Source organism: Panthera pardus, unplaced genomic scaffold (assembly GCF_024362965.1).
Source record: "Panthera pardus isolate Hobbes unplaced genomic scaffold, ASM2436296v1 HiC_scaffold_3, whole genome shotgun sequence".
NCBI classification, from domain to species: domain Eukaryota; kingdom Metazoa; phylum Chordata; class Mammalia; order Carnivora; family Felidae; genus Panthera; species Panthera pardus.
The window spans coordinates 46,638,568-46,659,280 of NW_026526876.1; the positions used below are offsets into that span (position 1 = coordinate 46,638,568).

General features: G+C 39.9%; 1 long non-coding RNA gene and 1 pseudogene across 2 annotated transcripts in view; one reads left to right on the forward strand and one right to left on the reverse strand.

Annotated features, from left to right (window-relative positions):
- The first annotated feature begins 1,306 nt into the window (after nucleotides 1–1,306).
- LOC109256106 (glyceraldehyde-3-phosphate dehydrogenase-like) overlaps nucleotides 1,307–20,713 on the forward strand; it is a 66,729-nt pseudogene continuing 47,322 nt past the window's right edge.
- The window catches only part of LOC109256110 (uncharacterized), a 66,653-nt gene continuing 51,827 nt past the window's right edge, over nucleotides 5,888–20,713 (reverse strand). For both annotated transcript variants that reach the window (XR_002075513.2, XR_008418792.1), the window contains exon 3: nucleotides 5,888–6,607. This is a non-coding gene — a long non-coding RNA (uncharacterized LOC109256110). The remainder of the gene's footprint in view (nucleotides 6,608–20,713) is intronic.

Sequence of the window (20,713 nt, forward strand, 5' to 3'; positions counted from 1 at the left end):
TTTTTTTTTTATTTTTTTAAATGTTTATTTATTTTTGCAAGAGAGAGAGAGAGACAGAGACAGAGGGTGAGTGGAGCAGGGGCAGAGAGAGAGGGAGACACAGAATCTGAAGCAGGCTCCAGTCTCTGAGCTGTCAGCACAGAGCCAGATGTGGGGCTCAAACTCACAAACCATGAAATCATGACCTGAGCTGAAGTTGGATACTTAACCGAATGAGGCACCCAGGTGCCCCTATAAATCCAGGTTTCTAGATGGCCAAATCTTCTTGTGGATTTCATTGTCTCCTTCCCCCACCCCACTCCCCCTCTGGATTACTCATCTAATGTACTAGTTTCTCTTCTGCAAGGCTTCCTTAAGATTTTGTTTTGTTACAATTTTTGGTTGCTAACCCGGTCCTTGAAAGACGGTTGTTTACTACATTCTAAGAAAGCCACAAACAAGGAGTGTCTCCATTGTTCTTTGGTTACACATTCCAGTCTATTCAAATTGTGAACCAACTTGTTTTTTTTGTTTGTAGTCTATAGCCTCATATACTCTGTATTACCTCCTGAAGACAATACAGGTATTTTAAATGTCAGAAACATGCGTAAGTAATCAAACTCTATTGTATAATATATTGTGCCAAGAATGTATTTTCACACATGGTGTGTTAGTGAAGAAATAAAACCTTTAAAGTAAAGTGTTTTCTATTAGGCTACTTAATATAGAAATGGTTCATGCCCTGAGGCAAAAATTAATTGATGTGTAGGCATAACTTAGTGATTTTTAATTGAAACCTTTTTTAATTGAAACAAGTGTAAATCTGGAAGCCAAATCACATTTTGAGTCTATGGATTTATGGCTAGGATAAGTTTATGCTAAATTAGCTTTCATAAAATGTGCTTTCTTAGAAAAATAGCATTAGCTCCAAAATAAATGTTTTTGGTGGCTTTCTTGCACCCAAAACAAAATTACTGAAATTTGACAATAGCATAAAACATTTATCTTAATTAATAGTAGCACATATTTGAGAATAAAGTATGTTCAATAATTGTTTCCTAAGATCCAGCATCTGGAAATGCATTCACAACATCACCTGACCAGCAAACAAATATTTCATTTTTAGGACAGAAAAGATGAAGCTTTATCCCGTATTTACAAAGGCTACGTTTTACCAAAACTATTCATTAATCCCCTGCCCCCTCCCTTATCTGGGGTTTTGTTTTCTGCCACTTCAGTTCCCAGCCCCCCCACACACCTCCACCCCCACAGTCATCTGTGGTCAGGAAGCAAATGTTCCTTCTGACTCTCAGAAGGTCCATAGCAGCCTAAGGCTAGGTCATTTACCGCACTTCATCTCATCACATAGGCATGTTATCTCACATCATCAGGAGAAGGAGGGTGAATATAGTACAATATTTTGAGAGAGAGAGAAGGACCACATTCACGTAAGTTTTATTACAATATATTATTACTCTATTTTATTATTAGTTTTTGTTGTTAATCTCTTACTGTGCCTCATCTGTTGCTGTTTTAAGTTTATTAATTTTTGAGAGAGAGAGAGAGAGAGAGAGAGAGCACAAGCAGAGGAGGGGCAGAGAGAGAGGGAGAGAGAATCCTAAGCAGGCTGGGCACTATCAGCACGAAGCCTGATGCAGGGCTCAGGGCTCCAACTCACAAACCTTGAAATCATGATCTGAGCCAAAACCAGGAGTCAGACGCTTAACTAACTGAGCCCCCCAGGTGCCCCTGGGCCTCGTTTGTAAATTAAACTGTGTCATAGGTATGTATGTATGGCCATAGCTCATTTTATTGTGCTTCACTTTATTGCGCTCCATAAATAGTGTGTTTTTATAAATTGAAGGTTTGTGGCAACCCTGCAGGGAACAAATCTATTGGTTCCATTTTTCCAATAGCATTTGCTCACTTTCTGCTCTGTGTCACATTTTAGTACTTCTTCCAATATTTCACACTTTTTCATTATTATTATATTTGTTATGGTGATCTGTGATCAGTGATTAACCACTCACTGAAATCTCAGACAATGACTAGCATTTTTTTAGCAATATTTTAAAATTAAAGTATATACATTGGTGTGTTTTTTTAGACTTAATGCTATTTCACAGTTAATAGACTACAGTATAGTGTAAACATAACTTTTATATACACTGGGAAACCAAAAAATTCATTTGACTTGCTTTATTGTGATATTTGCTTTATTGCGGTCGTCTGGAACCAAACCTACGATATCTCCAAGGTATAGGTAAAAACAGTATATATAGGGATCAGTACTATCTGCAGTTTCAGGCATTCACTGGAGGTCTTGGAATATACCCCTGTGGATAAGGTGGGGGGAAGGGGGTGGTGGGGGAGAGGGGACTACTGCAGTATATTGTTATAAGGTCTATTTTCTTTGTGAACATCTGCTTTGTATTTCATTCATTCCTTGGGGTTTGTAGCTTGGTAAAACACAATTGGCAAATATATTTACCTAAAAAAAATTTTCTCATGACTCTTCTAACTCCCCAATTAGAATTTTAGATCAAAAAGAAAGTAAGCGATAAATGCTATTTATTTATTTATTTATTTAATGCTTAAAGGATAAAAGAACAGAATGCCTAGCTCATTTACTTCTATTAAGATGTGCATGGGGGCACCTGGCTTCAGTTGATTAAGCATCCGACTTCGGCTCAGATTATGATCTCACTGTTCATGGGCTCGAGCCCCACCTCAGGCTCTATGCTGACAGCTCAGAGCCTGGAGCCTGCTTCAGATTCTGTGTTTCCCTCTCTCTCTGCCCCCCTCTCTCTCACCGTCTGTCTTTCTCTATCAAAAAAATAAATAAACATTAAAAAAGAAAAAGACCTGCACGAAACCATAAATGGTAATGTGTTTATGTAACCTGTTTAAAATCTATCCATGTCAGAGAAAATATCAGCCCTCACTGGGTATATCAATATACAGTTCTGCAATATAAGAAAAGAAAAAGTGACCAAAATAAACTTCAAAAAGACAAACAAACAGGGGTGCCTGGGTGGCTCAGTCAGTTAAGCGTCCAACTTTGGCTCAGGTCATGATCTCGCCGTTCGTGGGTTTGAGCCCGTGTCAGGTTCTGTGCTGACAGCTCAGAGCCTGGAGCCTGCTTCAGATTGTCTCCCTCTCTCTCTGCCCCTCCCCCACTCATACTCTGTCTGTTTGTCTCTCTCTCTCTCTCTCTCTCTCAAAAATAAAATAAAAACATTTAAAAATTAAAAAAAAAAAGAGATCATGTGGGTCAGTGTATTACTTTGATCAGAGATTTCTGACCAACCAAAAGAACTGAATTTGACATCTATTCAAAATAATGGATCATTTGGTAGCAATGTATACTCTTCTTTCTGGGTTATCTGCTCAGGTACCTGTCACTGCCAATCTCTGTTTTTGGTCTAAAAAATTAGGCTTCTTGGCATCCCCCTCTACTTTTCCCCCACTGCCTGAAATAGTCTCTGTTTGGTAGTATTCAGATTAGACTTTCTAGAAAGTCTTTTTTTAGTTTGGCATTGGACCCTCATTTTAGCTCCTCCATTTGAATTCTCTAATTCTGGTGAAATAGGATTCTCCAGTATTAAATCATGATGTCTCCAGGGTAACAAAGCAGAGAAGTGGTAGGATATGCTAAATAAGGCTCTGAGCCATTTCAAATATTATGTGGAAAGCAACCAGGAATAATCAAAGGCACCATAGAATTTCAAAGAAGGGTATTCCTTGAATGAACATATATTGAAGAAATAAAATGCATGCAGAACAAAAATGGGGAAGTAAAAAATATATTCATATTTTATTTTATTTGCATGAAGAAACACTGGAAGAATAAACCAAAAACAATAAAAATTATTACCCATTAAGGAAAAGAGCTGGAGTGAGGCAAGAGAAAGAGTAGAATCTATTTGTGTATACCTTTTAGTTTGGAATCATGAAAAACAAAGTTAAGTTGAAATAAAAAATACTTGGAAGATCGGGATCGGGATCCTCAGCTCTACTTCCTGAGTTAGTTCTGTTCTATAGTTGCCAGTGGTCTCTGGCAGCTATGGGCAATCAAGACCACCACAACCAATTACAGAAAAAAGACCACCTTTTCCTCAAAGAACTCCAGTAAATGTCCCAGAATTGAGTCTTATGGTTTTTTTTTTTTAAGTTTATTTATTTATTTTGAGGACTGAGAGAGTGGGGGGAGGGGCCAAGAGAGAGAGAGAGGTAGAGAGAGAGGGAATCCCAAGCAGACTCCATACTGTCAGCATGGAGCCTGATGTGGGGCTTGAACTCATGAACCATGAGATCATGACCTGAGCTGAAATCAAGAGTCAAATGTTTAACTGAGTGAGCCACCCAGCTGCCTGAGTCTTATGGGTTTTGATTGGCCTATTTTGAACCATGTGCTCAACTCCCAATCCATCCCTGTAATCAAAGAGATAGCATGCTACCATTGGCTGTGCTGTGGGCACAGGAGTGAAGTGTGCTTCATGGGAAGTGTGATGGTAGAAAGGAGAGAAATAATACCCCAAAGGGAAACTGGGGTATATTGTCAATAAGGGATGATAGATGCTGGGCAGTAAAAACACTAAATATGTCTACCACACTCCCCTCTCAGTAAAGACCCTTTAGGAACTTTACCAGACATCTCCAGTTTTAAGGAGATGACCAAAAGTAGCTTTTTAAAAGAGACCTGAGACTCCGAAATTAAAATGAGTTTCTCAGCCTAAAACAGGCTATTCAGAGGACATGTTACTTTAGGAAGCAGGTCAGAACAATTGCTATTTTAATCAAGAAAGAGCAGCAGTTAAATAAAAATTACTTAAATCCCAAAGACTGAGATTTATGAAACAGCTAATGATGAGCAGTTTAATAGAACTGGCTTTCTTGAGTGAGACAGGACAAGAAACTATTTTTGTATTGTTCTTTTGTTATAAAAGCTGGGTAATTATTTGGGCCTTTAAACCCTCTTTGTATTTCTGAATGATGACCATAGCCAGTTCTTAAATAAATAAATACTCCACAAGGAAAAGACTGAAAAGAGGCATTCTTTGCAGCAGAGGTTCTAGCCTGTTATTCCATGGCTGGTCTCAATTAGCTTTCTGCCGCCGCCACGCATTAGTGAAAATGGCAGTGGGCGTAAAGAACATGCCCATAGGTCTGTGGAAGATTTCCATTTTCTCTTCATTTCTGGCACCACTGTAACACTTCAGCCCAGCACACATAATCAGTTGGAGTGCATGAATAAAACTCTACTATATATAGTATGAGTGAATTCCAGGATGCAAACTATATATAGTCGAGCAAAATAACAAGTTCGGTCTCATGTTACTCAGCTTGGCAGTGTTTAAAACATTAAACAGTTCTTTCCAGTCACTCCTTGTTGAATGCTGGTCTTTACTGGTGCTTCCTTTGTGCACCCTTACTTTCAGCTAGGCTGTTTTTATAAGTCTGTTTCTGGACTTTTGTCAAGTAGTCGCTGTTTCTGTCTGATTTCCATGGACAGACACGGTGGTAGCATTTCTAGGCAGGAAGAGCTCACGCTGGCCATCTGGCTGGGGGGTTGCCTGAAATCTTTTTGGAGGTTACTTGGAGGGTGCTGATGGAGACTACAGATGGAGGGCTAAAGGATTCACCTAAGGCTATCTTTTGGTGCTGCCACTACCATACAGTGTATCTTTTTGTTTTCTTATAGAAACTGCTCATTCTGGCAGGCGCTTATCCAGCCAATTAAGTAAAGCTCATCTAACAGGAAATCTCTATTTTTTTCTCTGAACTGCCGATTTCCCTCAGCAGGGAATTGAGGGATCCGGTGAACATTTATTGGGACATTGGGGACGCCGTTGTTCATGGTCTACACTGGAGTTGGGGTAAAGGGACACACAAAACCAAAAATATATGCAATGACTGGTACTTTAGTGGTGCTTTGTAGAAGTTACATTGTGGGCACAAGGGAAGGTTCCATCTATCTCAGATCGCACTCCCTATTTGTATCTCTTCTCTCTAGTGCAGAGCAGCTCATATGTCATTTCTCGCCCCATCCCATTCACTTGATTTCACAAGTATTTATTGAGTATTAACTCTGTGGTCATTGCTGGGGCTGCAGCTATGTTGGACTTTTATTCCAGTTTGGGAATCAGATAATAAAAAAGTAAACAAGATATTATATAGTAATAAGACAGGCTAAGGGATAGCTAGGGACCGTGGTGGTGGTAGGGGGCATAAAAGGGGAAGGGTTGCAATGGTAGGCACAGAGATCACAGAAAGCCTGTGTGGGGAGGTGACATTTAGCTGAGACAGGATTGGTAAGAAGTAACCAGCCATAGGGGGATCTGAGGAAAAGCATTGCTCTCAGGTAAACTAGAAGGGCAAAGGCTGTAGGCAGGGAACATTTTGGAGTGTTTCAGAAATGGAAAGGAACCAGTGTGACTACAACTTACAGTGAAGGGGGGCAGTATTGGGAGTTGAGCTTGGAGAAATCAGTAGTGGCCAGATCACAAGGTCTGTGCAATCTTGGTGGGGTTTGAATTTTATCCTCAGCGCAACTTGAAGAAGGAAAATATACTTTTCCAGTTATTGGGGTATATGTGTTTCTCATCCAGGGTACTCTCTTCAGCATCTGAAGGAAACAGAATTAGTAATTACAATATTGGCTACTTGGTGAGCACAGAATTAGAGCAAAAATAAATGAAAGGTTTTGAGAGATATTTTGCATAGGCTATGGACGGGTCCGTACCATTGGGGATTTGCCCTTTTGAATGTCTGGATATTTGTGAGCACCTGATGTACTACATACCCTTGAACGAATTTTCATTCTCCAGGTCGCCTTGATTTTTAGGGTTGACAGGAATCTCTTGTCCACACTGTCCCCTTTCTTCACTTTCACAACTTTCAATACATTGAGGATCCTCAATTTATTTATTTATTTTTAAAACATTTTGTTTGTTTGTTTGTTTGTTTTGTAGTCTTCACACTCAGCATGGAGCCCAACGCAGGGCTTGAACTCAATGACCTTGAGATCAAGACCTGAGCTGAGACCAAGAGTCAAATACTCAACCAACTGAGCCACCCAAGTGCCTGGATCCTCAGTTTATAAATAATATTTAATCACCTCAAGAATCTAATCCAAAGCCTATTATATAATGGACCTTCATCGGAAGTATGTAGTTATATAATATCCCATCCACAGTTAGTGAATGATTGTTAGAATCAGTCCTAAAGAGTGAGACTTCCAGACTTGGTCTTTTGTTTGGGGGTGAGTCTTCCTTTTAGGCTTGTCACCTATAATTACTGACCATAATATGAATATGCTTTAAAAAAAATTTTTTTAGGGGTGCCTGGGTGGCTCAGTCGGTTAAGCGGCCGACTTCGGCTCAGGTCATGATCTCGCAGTCCGTGAGTTCGAGCCCCGTGTCGGGCTCTGTGCTGACAGCTCAGAGCCTGGAGCCTGTTTCAGATTCTGTGTCTCCCTCTCTCTGACCCTCCCCTGTTCATGCTTTGTCTCTCTCTGTCTCAAAAATAAATAAACGTTAAAAAAAAATTTTTTTTTAATTTTAATTCCAGTATAGTTAACACACAGTGTTATATTAGTTTCAGGTGTAAAATATAATGATTCAACAATTCTATACATTACTCGGTGTTCATCATGATAAGTGTATTCTTAATCTCCTTCACCTATTTCATCCATCCCCCACCCACCTCCACTCTGGTAACTGTTCTCTAGAGTTAAGAGTCTGTTTTTTGGTTTGTCTCTTTGTTTCCTTTTTTGTTTTTATTGTTTTTTAAATTCCACATATGAGTGAAATCATATTGTGTTTATTTGTTGTTCTCTAACAGACTTATTTCACTTAGCTTTACACTTTCTAGTTCCATCCATGTTGTTGCAAATGGCAAGATTTCATTCTTTTTTATGTTTAATATTCCATCATATATATATATATATATATATATATATATATATACATACATATTCTTCTTTATTTATTCACCTATCGCTGGACACTTGTTTCCATAGTTTGGCTTCTGTAAATTATGCTGCAATAAACATAAGGATGCATATATCTTTTTGAATTAGTGTTTTTGTACTCTTTGGGTAAATACCCAGTAGTGGAATTGCTGGATCATATGGTCGTTCTATTTTTACTTTTTTAAGGAACCTCCATACTGTTTTCCACAGTGGCTGCACCAGTTTGCATTCCCACCAATAGCGCATGAGGGTTCCTTTTTCTCCATATCCTCACCAACACTTGTAGTTAAGATGTATATGGTTTTGATGTAAAATAGAATCTTTACCCAAAGGATCTGTCCACCTAGCAATTTAAAACCCAAATAAAATAAGTAGTGTTTCTTCTTTTTGGAACTCGTCTGCTCATTCATTCAAGTACATGGAGCTCCAGGCGGTGCAATGGGCACAGGGGATAGAACAGTTGCATGATGTACTCCCAGGCCCCGGGTCTGAAAAAGCTTTTAAGTGTATTTCCGGTCCTTAGAATGAACAAATTGTCCAATTACAAACTATATACTTATAACTGCCTGAATTTATAGGGTATGTTCTCCATTCAGCTTACAAATATCTGTCTTTAATTATCTTCCCAAGACTAACAGCCACCACACCACAGCTCCTGGTTTCTCCACTCGCCTCCCTCTTCCTTCTTCCTACCTCCAGAGCTCTTGCTGCTGTTGCCATGACAACCGGAATGAAAGCCTTGGAACCTTATATTTTATTATGGGTGCCTCCCCATAAGGACATTATTGTACATCTGCCAAACTGGACTCTGGAGGCTCTTCTTTAAATATACCATTAAGTCATGTTAAAATAGGAACTCTAGAGGCAAGATTATGATGGTGTTTAATCAGGGACCTAGGAATTCTCAAATCTTGTTTTCAACCAGCCATTTCCTTCTTTGAGGTTTTCAAAGAAAATATGTACACTAATGACAAAGCAAGATCTAGGCATGCTTTTTACTAAATGGGGCTTTACACCTAAACCCCATATGGCTTTCTAGTGACTACATCCAGGCCTGGTGGAGATCACTTTTGGCCTAAGCCAGGTTGGCCTGAGGAATCTACTTGACTAAGAAACAACTCAAATCTGTCCTCAGAGCCCCAGGCTCTGAGAGCCATCTGCCTGCTTGACATTTACCTTTGGGTGACTCTTAGACATGTTCACCGTACCAATCTTTCCATCCCTATTCTTCCCCTAGTCTTTCTCCTCTCAGTTAACATCTCCACCATTCAGCCAGTGGCCCAAGCCAGAAACCTGGGAGTCACCTTGAGTCTTCACTTTCCCCGGCCTCACCCCATTCCTAACCGTTCCCTATCAAGTCCTGTCAGCTCTATCTCCAACATGAAACTCGAAGAGGTCTGCTTCTCTACATCTCCACTCCCACCTCTTTACAGCAAAACATAGTCATCTTAGTCCTGGATTGTAATAGAATTCTGACTCTTCTCCCCAGTTCCACTTGTTTTCCCCTGAAGCCCTTCTCCGTAGAGCAGCTAGATTGTAACACTTTTTTTGTTTGTTTTTTTTTAATGTAATTTATTGTCACATTGGCTTAGGTACAACACCCAGTGCTCATCCCAACAAGATTGTATCACTTTGTACTTTGGAACTCTTCATGGCTTCCCATTATACTTGGAATAAAATCCATATTCTTCATGCTGGCCTACAGGGCTCTGCCCTGAGCTCTCTGAGCAAACTTTCAAGCCTCATCTTGTGCCATTCTCCACCTGGCCTCTACTCCAGTCATACTTTTCTTTCCTCAACCCCCCATGTGGCTTGCAAATATCTGTCATCAATTTCCTTCGAAGTCAAATAGCTGCCATAGGTCCTGGTTTGTGGACCACGTTCGTTCCTCCCACCCATGCCTTTACACTTTCAACAACTTCTGCCTGGAACACGTCTTCTCCACCCTTTGCCATCTCTTCTCCTAGTGGCTGTCTCCTCTTCAACCTTGAGGTCTCAGTGAAATGTCACCTTCTCAACAAGCCCTTCCCTGACCACCCTATCCAAAATGGCCCTCCCTCCTCAATGATCCTCTATCAGTGCATCCTGTGTATTTCCTAAACTATACTTCCCAGAATATATAACCATTTTGTTTACTTGTTTGTGTATTTACTAAGTTTGTATTCCCAAGTAGGAATGTCAATTCCTTGAAGGCAGGGACTAGATCTGTTTTATTCACACTGAATGGCACATAAGAAGAGCATAATTAGTATCTCTTAGATACATGAATGATCCTGCTTGAAATTCTGGCAGCAACATCTGCACCCAGCAAAGAAATAAGAAATTCTTTTTCCCATTCATCCTTCACTGTCCTAGTCAGGGTCTTGATGGATCATACAAATGAAGATATTTTAATGAAGGAATTATTTCTTTAAAAAAATTTTTTTATGGTTTTTTTTTTAATTTTTTTTTAATGTTTATTTATTTTTGAGACAGAGAGAGATAGAGTATGAACAGGGGAGGGTCAGAGAGTGGGAGACACAGACTCTGAAACAGGCTCCAGGCTCTGAGCTGTTAGCACAGAGCCCGACACGGGGCTCGAACTCACAGACCGCGAGATCATGACCTGAGCCGAAGTCGGCCGCTTAACCGACTGAGCCACCCAGGCGCCCCTATGTTTATTTATTTTTGTGAGAGAGAGAGACAGGGAGACACAGAATCTGAAGCAGGTTGCAGGCTCTGAGCTGTCAGTATAGAGCCCGATGAGGGGCTCGAGCCCATGAACAGCGAGATCATAGCCTAAGCAGAAGTTGGACACTTAACCAACTGAGCCATCCAGGCACCCAAAGGAATTATTTCTTTTTTTTAAAAAAAATGTTTATTTATTTAGTTTTGAGTGAGAGAGAGAGCATGAGTGTGGGAGGGGCAGAGAGAGAAAGAGAGAGGATTTCAAGCAGGCTCTGCACTGTCAGCCCTGATGTGGGACTCAAACTCACAAACCGTGAGATCATGCCCTAAGCCAAAATCAAGAGTCAGATGCTTAACTGACTGAGCCACCCAGGTGCCCCTAATGAAGGAATTGCTAACTGAGACATGGGCAGGGTTATGAGAACCAACACAGGATGTTGAGACACCAAAGACTGGCATGAGCATGGAGCGATTATACCCCCCAAAAGGTGAGGACAAAGGAAGCAAATGAATGGTGTCCCTATGGCCCAGTAAGAGCTGCAGCTTTGGAGGAAGGGCCATCCAGCTACAGATGTAGTCTGGAGAAACATAGCCACTGCCAGATTGGCAACAGCTAAGCAGGATAGGAATAGCCAAAGAAATACCCCATCCTGACTCTCCTCTTACTCTCTCATCGATGATCCATGCCCTTTCTTGGCTAAAACCAAGTAAAAACCAGCCTGCAAGGAAATGCAGGTGAATGAATACATTTGTAGCCCAGCCTTTCAAAGCACAGAGCAGGTGATAAATGGAGAATGATCAGCAGAGATGTGACTCCTAGAAACCGGAACTCAGACTGGTCTTACTCCTGTGATTTAGAGGTCAATCAAATTTGGGGTTTATGCTTGGAATATAACTACCATTTATACCATTGTGTCTAAGGAAAAACCATTTGGATTTTTTACGTAACGAACTTACTAATAAACTTGGGAACATAATTCACTAGGGCATTTATAGTGCCTTTATAGTGAACGAGTGGGTGAGGTGTTTTTATTATTAATAAACATAGCACAGCCTGCTCAAAGAAAGAAAGAAAGAAAGCTCCCATAATCTTATTTGGCTACCTCATAAATTGAATTATGAAGCATTTTGGTAATATACATAGTATCCTCACAAAATACATGGGACCAGTATCTGGCAAATTGGATTTCTAGGTCCTGTCAAACCAGTTACAGAGAAAATATAGCTAGAATTTTTTTCTGAGTCAAAAACCTTAAAGTCTTTGAGTTCCGGTTTTCATCCTGCTCTCAATAGTTGCTATGTGAGAATGTCCATTTCTGGTTCATGTTAGTCTGTAAATACAGAATTGCACCCTGTTTATTTCAGGGATATTGGTCATCTTGGAGTTTTCACAAGGTTTTACAAACTATGCTGGAGGAAATAAGAAGTGAAATGCAAGTCTTCCTAACAGCTGACAATGCAGCTTTGGGGAAAATGCCATTTCATCTTTGTAAATTTAGCACTGGGAGTTGGGGCTGAGTTGCATGGCTAGGGGAATAACCATGTCAATATACAATTCCTCTCTAAAAATCTTTGTTTTACAATATGACTTGAATGCTCAGACAGCTATATTGAATATCTCAATAGGAGTAGAAGGGCATTAGGATAAAGAGGCAGCTGCCAAATATATTGTATCTTTGTTAATTAAATGCTAGATCTGTAAATGGGGCTCCATAATAGCAAACAGCAACCTCATTTCCAATTCATTTCTCTCTTTGCTTAAAATTCTCTAAATATTGGAAATAAGAACCACCAATATTTAATAAGAATGTCCCCCCCCACCTTGTCTACTCTCTGCATTGTGTAGCCAGAAAGAATGCAGTATGTTTATTGTGTTTATTGATTTATTTACACTTACAAAAATAATAGAATGCTAGTTTAAGACAGGCTTGATTTTATCTTTCCACTGTGTAGAAAAGAAGCAAATTATTCTAGGGCTTTAAATGTTTGAAATACAGAGGCTTGTGAGGAAAATTCAAATCTGCCTCTGATTTCCCTCTGTTCTGGGATTCTGCAAACAGAAAATCCTCTCCTAAAAAAAAAAAAAATATATATATATATATATATATATATGCACACAAACACATATATACATATACATTTATATAAATATATATGTATATATATATATTTATAAACTACCTGGCACATAACCCAAGAAAAGCGAAGCAGGGTAGATGGCAAAGTGAAACATAAACGCAGTGGAAAAATGTTTGGAAAGCCACTCTTTACCAATAAATATCTTAATTAAATCATCTAGGACCTTATTCCGTAATGATATGCACTAGGTGTCTCTGCCTCCATTTAATCAGCTCAGCATTATTCCCCTTTCAGAAATGATACATACTGTTGAGGTGTATCCAGCTGAAAGACACATCAACACAAAGTGCAATGCAATTCAAATGTGGGGTTTTTTTCAGTGTATATTTTTAAATGGCCTCATTTCTTCCACTATCTATAGACTGATCATAATGGATCACCCAGGTTAAAGGATGAAGTAGAAATAAGGCACTACCACATTTATAGACACGAAAACACAGTAACTGTAGGTTTATGGAAACTAAGCTTAAGAAATATGCAAGGCACTTACTGGTTTCTTTCAGAAACCTCTAAGATGTGGGAGAAATATGTGTGAGATTTGGGCTTTCGTTTATTCAAATATGAGGAATTTGTCCGCTAGAGTCAACTGACTGATAGTAGATGGGAAGGATTAGTGTGGGTCTTATTTGGCAGGCTTCTCGGTAGAAACCCATATGCTCTCTGACATTGATTATAATTATTTTTCCATCATTCCCAGGTTAAGTTCTTAGCAGGAATGTGAGCCAACTGTCTCCCTACGAAGGCTCCTGCTGTGAAACCATTTCTGGCAATGAATCTTTAACAAAAGATCAGGAACTTGACATTTCTTTTTAAGCGCGAGAAGAAAATGTGTGCAATGTTGGAAGCAAATATAGGGATAGAAAGAGCTTCTAAACAGTCACAGGGAGGAGCAGTGAATCAGGAAGAAACATTACATGATATGCCAGTGGCTTTATTTTTGCGAAACAGCAACTAATGACTAGGTATGGAATATGTAGACTATATATTGTTATGCTTCGGTGTCTTTAAAGTAGAAGGAGGGACGATGTGTTTAATTGTTGTTTTGGACCAGGTGTATCTTTATGATTTTATATTCAACTGATCTTCAAGGAGATTGTTAGGACAGTGGTTGAAACAGAAATTTAGGATAATATTTTAAGAAACAGAAAAGGCAATTATTTTTGTTCTAATTGACTAGACCCGCAGAGTTAAAAAAATTTTTTTTTCAGAAATGATGTGTACATTTGTGAATTTATTAATCTGATTTTCAGGGCGAGTTCTTGGGGGAAAGGCTAAATAAAGTACCAGGATGCTTCCAGGGTGAGAATTTTTCATCCTCACAGTGTCCATCTACAGTAAGAAAATTGCTTCAAAATTAATTTGAACAGCAACAGATGCAGAAAATGGCATGGTGATAAAAAAAAATTTACCAAATTAAACATAAAAGAGTGTCAACTTCTCTCCTAAAGGATGGTAATTCTACCTCATGGCTTAGTGCATTGTAATGATTGGTTTCCCCATTAAAATCAAATGCAGAATATAATTAAGTAAATCCTTCAGCTTACATGTCTTTTGAAATTCCACTAGCATGGGGTGCCTGGGTGGCTTAGTTGGTTAAATGTCTAACTCTTGATTTTGGCTCAGGTCATCATCTCACAGTTCATGAGTTTGAGCCCCCTGTTGGGCTTTCTTCGAAGAGCCTGCTTGGAATTCATCTCTCTCCCTCTCTCTCTGCCCTCCCCCACTTGCACTCTTCTCTCTCAAAGTAGATAAATAAACATTAAAAAAAAATTCTGCTAGTGTGATGGGTACTAAGGAAGGAACTGGTGATGAGCCCTGGGTGTTGTATGTAAGTGATGAATCACTGAATTCTACTCCTGAAACCAATGTTACATTGTATTTAAATTTTTAAAAGATTGGCTCAAAAAATGAAATAAAATAAAATTCCACTAGCCGAGGGACTCACCAGAGGAAGTAATAAGTACTTTATTTATTTATTTTTTTTTATAATTTTTTTTAACGTTTATTTATTTTTGAGACAGGGAGACACAGCATGAACGGGGGGAGGGTCAGAGAGAGAGGGAGACACAGAATCTGAAACAGGCTCTAGGCTCTGAGCTGTCAGCACAGAGCCTGACATGGGGCTCGAACTGACGGACCGTAAGATCATGACCTGAGCCGAAGTTGGATGCTTAACCGACTGAGCCACCCAGGCACCCCAATAAGTACTTTAATGAATGCCTTTCACCATAAATGTAGTTCAGATGAGACTTAAAGTCAGCTCAAATAACATAATAGGCACTTTTAGCCACTGGACTAATAAACTTTTTTTTTTTTTTTTTGCTGAATTAGACTCTTCTAACCTTTTGGATAAAGTTCCTATTGGTATTCCTCTTCCTACCTTTGTGAAAACTGTAACCAAAATAGATGTGTACATGTTTATACACGAGAATGAGATTAAATGAAAAGTTTGATTTAAAAAGGACACCACATATTATAGAAAACCAAAATGTATCACAGCAGTGACCCCATGCATGTTACATCAAAATTCATTGCAGGAGGATAAATCATCCTTGTTTTTAGATATGGAAAATGCATATTGTTCTTCCTGTTTTAACATGTAAATTTACATTCAGTTACAAAATCACAATTCAATTTCTATCTCAAATTTTGACTGTCATTATTATATTAATAAAAAATCACATTTCTAGAAACAATTATAATTACGTATCTTTCGGGTCTATTGTTACTGTCTTGATTTGGCATAACCAATACTTCTCACTACAGATGAAGATGTTAATCATACTGGGGGAAAAAACTAATAACTATTCTCCAGTGCTAGGAAAATGAACATATCTGCCTGGATGGGAGAAACCTAAAAAATTCCAATAGTCTGCCTTATCTCTTCTATCAGCATAACAGCTAACATTTATCACATGTGCAAGACTGCTGGACATTTTACATGCATTCTCTCATTTAATTCTCATAAATCTCTTAAATATCACATTTAAGCCCCCAACAACCCTATGAGAGAGGTACAAATATCCTCATTTATACTGAGAAAACTGAAGCATAGAGAGATTGAGTGGCTTGTCCAAAGTCATACAGGCAGGAAGCCATCTTTTGTAATCCTCTGTATCAGTTGCATCTTCCAGGAAGCAGACACTGAGATGGAGTTAAGAGTGTAAGGAGTTGATTTTGGTGAAATGCCTGTAATAGAAAAAAAGGGGGAGGAGGCAGGATAGGACAGGTAAAGCCTCTGGACCCTGGTGTGGATCTGCCACTTGTGAAAGAAAAGTAGGGAGGAAAAAAGATTGAATAAGGAGATGCTTAGAACAAAGTTTTGGCCAACTCACTTGGAAGCTCTGGAGTAAAGATTGACAATCAGAGGGTATCTCTGTTGGGCAGAACTAGTCAGGCTCTCATATTTCCATCCTGTTCAGTTATTTTCCAGGGAAAAGCATGGCCTCAGCTCAAAAATTGAGTATAGTCTGAGACACTGCAGCTGGAGATCATCTGCTAATTGCTCCCCTTGCAGCTGGATGTAAGTTCTTTCTTGAAGGGGGATCCAAGTAGTACATCTTCCTGACCGTCACAGTCCACCCTTTCACCATCCAGATCCACCACTTCACATTTGGGGATCAGCTCCTCCAGGACTGTGGTGGGTCTTTCTTCTTGCAGAGAAACTTACAAGAGGGAGGTTAGTAGGATGAACTATAGTCCTTGTCACTGCAGTGGCCTTGGGGCCACAAGTGGTACTAATTCTCTCCCTTCTCCACTATCTATTCTAAATTTATTTGCCCTTATCTATTATCTCTATTGGTCTCAGTGACTTACCTGGTGGTGAAACACAACCTTCATTTCTGATGGGTCTGAGCCACTGGTGACCATACCTTTCTCAGGCTTTGGTTGCTGTACTTGTCCCTATACATTCTTAGTTGGGCAAGGAGATACTATATAAAGCACTCAGTGGATCACCTGAGTCCCATACATATTCCTCCTTCCCGCCATTTTGTAACAACAGCCAATTACTTTTGCCAAGATGGTGAGTCTTGCTTGCTCATCCGTGGACACGGGGATTAAAAATGTCCAGGCAGGAGCCATAACTTGTAGTTCAAATGGAGTTCTTGCTGGTTCCCCAATCATGACTTTTTTTTTTAAGTTTATTTATTTATTTTGAGAGACAAGAGAGAGAGAGAAGAGAGATAATCCCAAGCAGGGTCATTTCTGTCAGTACAGAGCCCCATGTGGGGCATGATCTCACGAACGGCAAGATCATGACCTGAGCCAAAATCAAGAGTCGCCCACTCAACCGACTGACCCACCCAGATGCCCCAATCATGGCTTTTTATTGGGCAACTGCTCTCAGCCTTGTGCTCTCCATCCCTGCTTTCTTTGGATGATGTATGTTAAGCAATACCCACATTAGCTGCCTATCTATTTTGCCCCTTAGGATTCTATTAACCATCTCCACAGCTTTCTTTGAGTCAAGCCCCCTTGGCTGCCATTCCACTTTGCTGGTCATGGCAATAATTGTGGGATCCCCGCCCACCCCCGCCTTGGCTTATGGTAGTTAGGTGCTGCCCCCTAGTCTCTACTGCTTCAGGGCCCCATCAGGCCCATTTTTGTCAGTGGGCCAAGCCCTATGACAGTCTCTCCTACTGGTAACCCTAGCCACCACTGAAACTTTAACTGATGCTGGTGCCTCTCTCACTAGCATATTCCTGATAGCTTTGACAAATGTAGTATTGTCTGGGTATATGTAATATACATACATGTAGTATCCTTTGGTAGGTCATCCGGCCTCACAAAATATCTATTCCAATGTGTTTACTTCTCTCGCTTTCTTGATTCTTTCCTCTACCATCTGTCAGCAATTCAGATGTTTTGACTTCATTCAGAGTGGACCATCACTTTCTCCATGTTTCTAAGAGCTGCCCTAGCAGTGAATTTGCACCATCCCCTGGGGTTCTTGCTCAATATTAAATCCCATATCCTGGGAGGGTAGAGATATGAGATTTCAATAAACTGTACTTTTTCCAGTGTTAGGTTTCAATAAACTGTACTTTTTCCAGTGTTAGGTTCTGGCTCCCTTGATCAAGCACCCTCAAAATTTCATCCCATGAGTACTCTCAGGCTCCTACTGGAACATGCTGGCTCATTTTTACAGCTCCATTTGGGAATAGTCCCTTTCCTCCTTTTTCAGACCCAGCTCAATGATCTAGAACCCAGGAGAGGAGCTGAGGCAGATGCTGATGGGGATCCCTGTTGTCTTGTGAGGTTGAGCCTTCTCTGGTGTCTTTTCACACCTGACTGCTAGCTTTAATAGAGAGGGGGCACCTCTGCAGTCTCTCAGGGTTCAGAGGAGCCCAGTGCATCAAAATAGGGGCATGTGCCAGATGGCCCATCCCATGTGTCATGGTCCCAAGTTTCACACACCAGGGATGGACTCAGCTGAGCACTCAAACATGTTTGAAGCTCTACAATACAAATTATTAAATCTGGAGTTTGTACTGTTGGCTCCACCCTCAGCTCTAGGAGGGGTCATATGACTGGCATCTGGTTAACCGAAGTGTTGCATTCTCAGCCACAGTGATTCTTTTGTGGGGAACATGTGAGCAATCCAGGCCAGTGCATGTCAGGACTTTAGATTGTTGGGAATGGGAAGTTTCTTTTTGTCCTTGGAGCTATAAGGACATTAACCTGCCACTGCTGGTCACCATCTTCCTACCATGAAAGGAATGTATGCTTGGAAATAAAGCCAGCAGAGAGATAGGAAGATCAGAGACATCCAGAGAGCTGTGGTCCTGATACCATCGTTTAACCCCTTGACTCCAGATGTGCCTGAAACCAGTATATTCCCAGACTTTTTCGCTACTTAAGCCAATACCTTCTTTTTTGGTATTTATTTATTTATTTATTTATTTATATTTTGAGAGAGAGAGAGAGAGAAAGCGCTCAGGGGAAGGGGAATCCCAATCAGGTTCTGCACTGCCAGCCCCGATGAGGGGCTCCAACTCATGAATGGTGAGATTATGACCTGAGCCGAAATCAAGAGTTGGACGATTAACTGACTGAGCCACCCAGGTGCCTCACCTTCTTTTTTGTCTTTTTAGATAATTTAGGCTTGGATTTTCATCACTTGAAAATAACTGCCTCCTGATAGTCATTCATCCAATCAGTATTGGCTGTGTGTCAGACATTGTTCCAGTGTAGAAATATAGCAGTCAACAAAATAGGCATCTCCTTGTCGGCCTACAACTTATATTCAGAACTTACATTCTAGGGTAAAGAAAAGAAGAAGGGAAAAAAGCAAATATGCAAACATTTTATATCAGTTGGTGACAGTTTTGTGGGGAAAAAAATAAGGCTGGGTAAGAGGAAGGATATGTTGTAGGATACTCAGGGAAGGACTCACTGCTACGGTGACTTTGAGGAGAGACTTAAGGTATGTTAGGGGAATGAGCCATGAGATAATCAGTAGGAAGTTTCCAGGAAGAAGGAGCAGCAAGTTCAAAGGCTCTGAGGTGGACGTATGCTTGCAGAGCAATGAGGCCAAAGTGTTGGCAATATGACAAGGAAGGAGGTGAGAATAGAATATGATGTCAGAGAAATAGCAGGTTGAAACCATCGAGGCCCTTGACAGCCATTTGAGCTTTGTAGTTTTACTTAACGTGGCATGTGAATCCATTGGCGGGTTTTAAGAAAAATAATGACACAGGCTAACTTTTATTTTAAAAGAATTAATTGGATCGTTGAATGGAAGGGGCAAAGGTAGGAGCAAGGAATCCAGTTAGGAATCTGCAATAATATAGATGAGAGTTGATGGTGGCCAGGGCAGGGTGTCCAGTGAAATCAGAGAGAAATGGACTGATATGGGGTAGACCAGACAGGATTTGCTCACTAACTGGATGTGGGGATAGGAGAAAGAAAGGAGTCAAGGATGACTCCAAGGTCTGTGGCCTGAGCGATTGGAAGTTTGGGATAAAATTACAGTCATTTTCTGTTAAGCCTGAGATCTCTATCAGATATCCCAGATCTGACACTCACACATTTAGGGGAGAGGTCTAGAATAGAGATATATGTTGGGGAGTCATCAGTGCATAGATGGTATTTAAACTGTGAGACAGAATAAAACATGAATATAGACCAAGAAGAGATATGAGGGCTGAATCCTGCAACACTTCCGTATTTAGAGGTCAGAGAAATGAAGAGGACCAGTAAAGAACACTGAGAAGGAACAACCGTTGAGGTAGTTGATTTTGTATATAGTGAAAAAAATTCTTTAAGGAGGAAGTGATTGGCCATGTAAAAATTACAAAAGGTGTTGATTTCTAGGACAAGAAAAACGAGGGCAGGAATTTTATTACTGGGCAATGTGGAGCTATTTTAGCACTTACTGCCGTCTTACATACTGACAACTGACATGATCATTTTCACTCTCCTCCCATTTAGATATAAGCTTTGCATCATTGTTTTGTTCATGAATGCATTCCTAGTATCTAGAAAAGTGTCTGGTATATGGTAAGTGTTCAATAAATATTTCTCAATAAATATTTCCTGAATGAAAAAATTTTGAAAAATAAGAAATAAATATTTCTCAATCTCTTTTACAAAAAATATCTTGCATTTTATATTTTGGTAGAGGAAGTGATTGTGTAGCACTAGATTTTGAATTATGTTGAAAATTTGAAAAGAGATTTAACCTCACCAAGGTTTTGTTTCCTTATCCATAAAATAAGCTGAACAAAAATAAGGCATGTTTGAGAATGTACCCAGAACGTAGTAGGTACTCAATGAATGCTTTATAAATCTGGAAAAGATGGCCAGACCACACAGTGGCATGCAAATGTATTCCAGATAAATAAATCATTTGACATGGTGTCATTGATTTGAGAAGTGAGTCGGAAAAAGAAAAGTAAGTTGCATTTCCAACTAAAGGTACTTGAGTGCATCTCAAAGTGAAATAAGGGC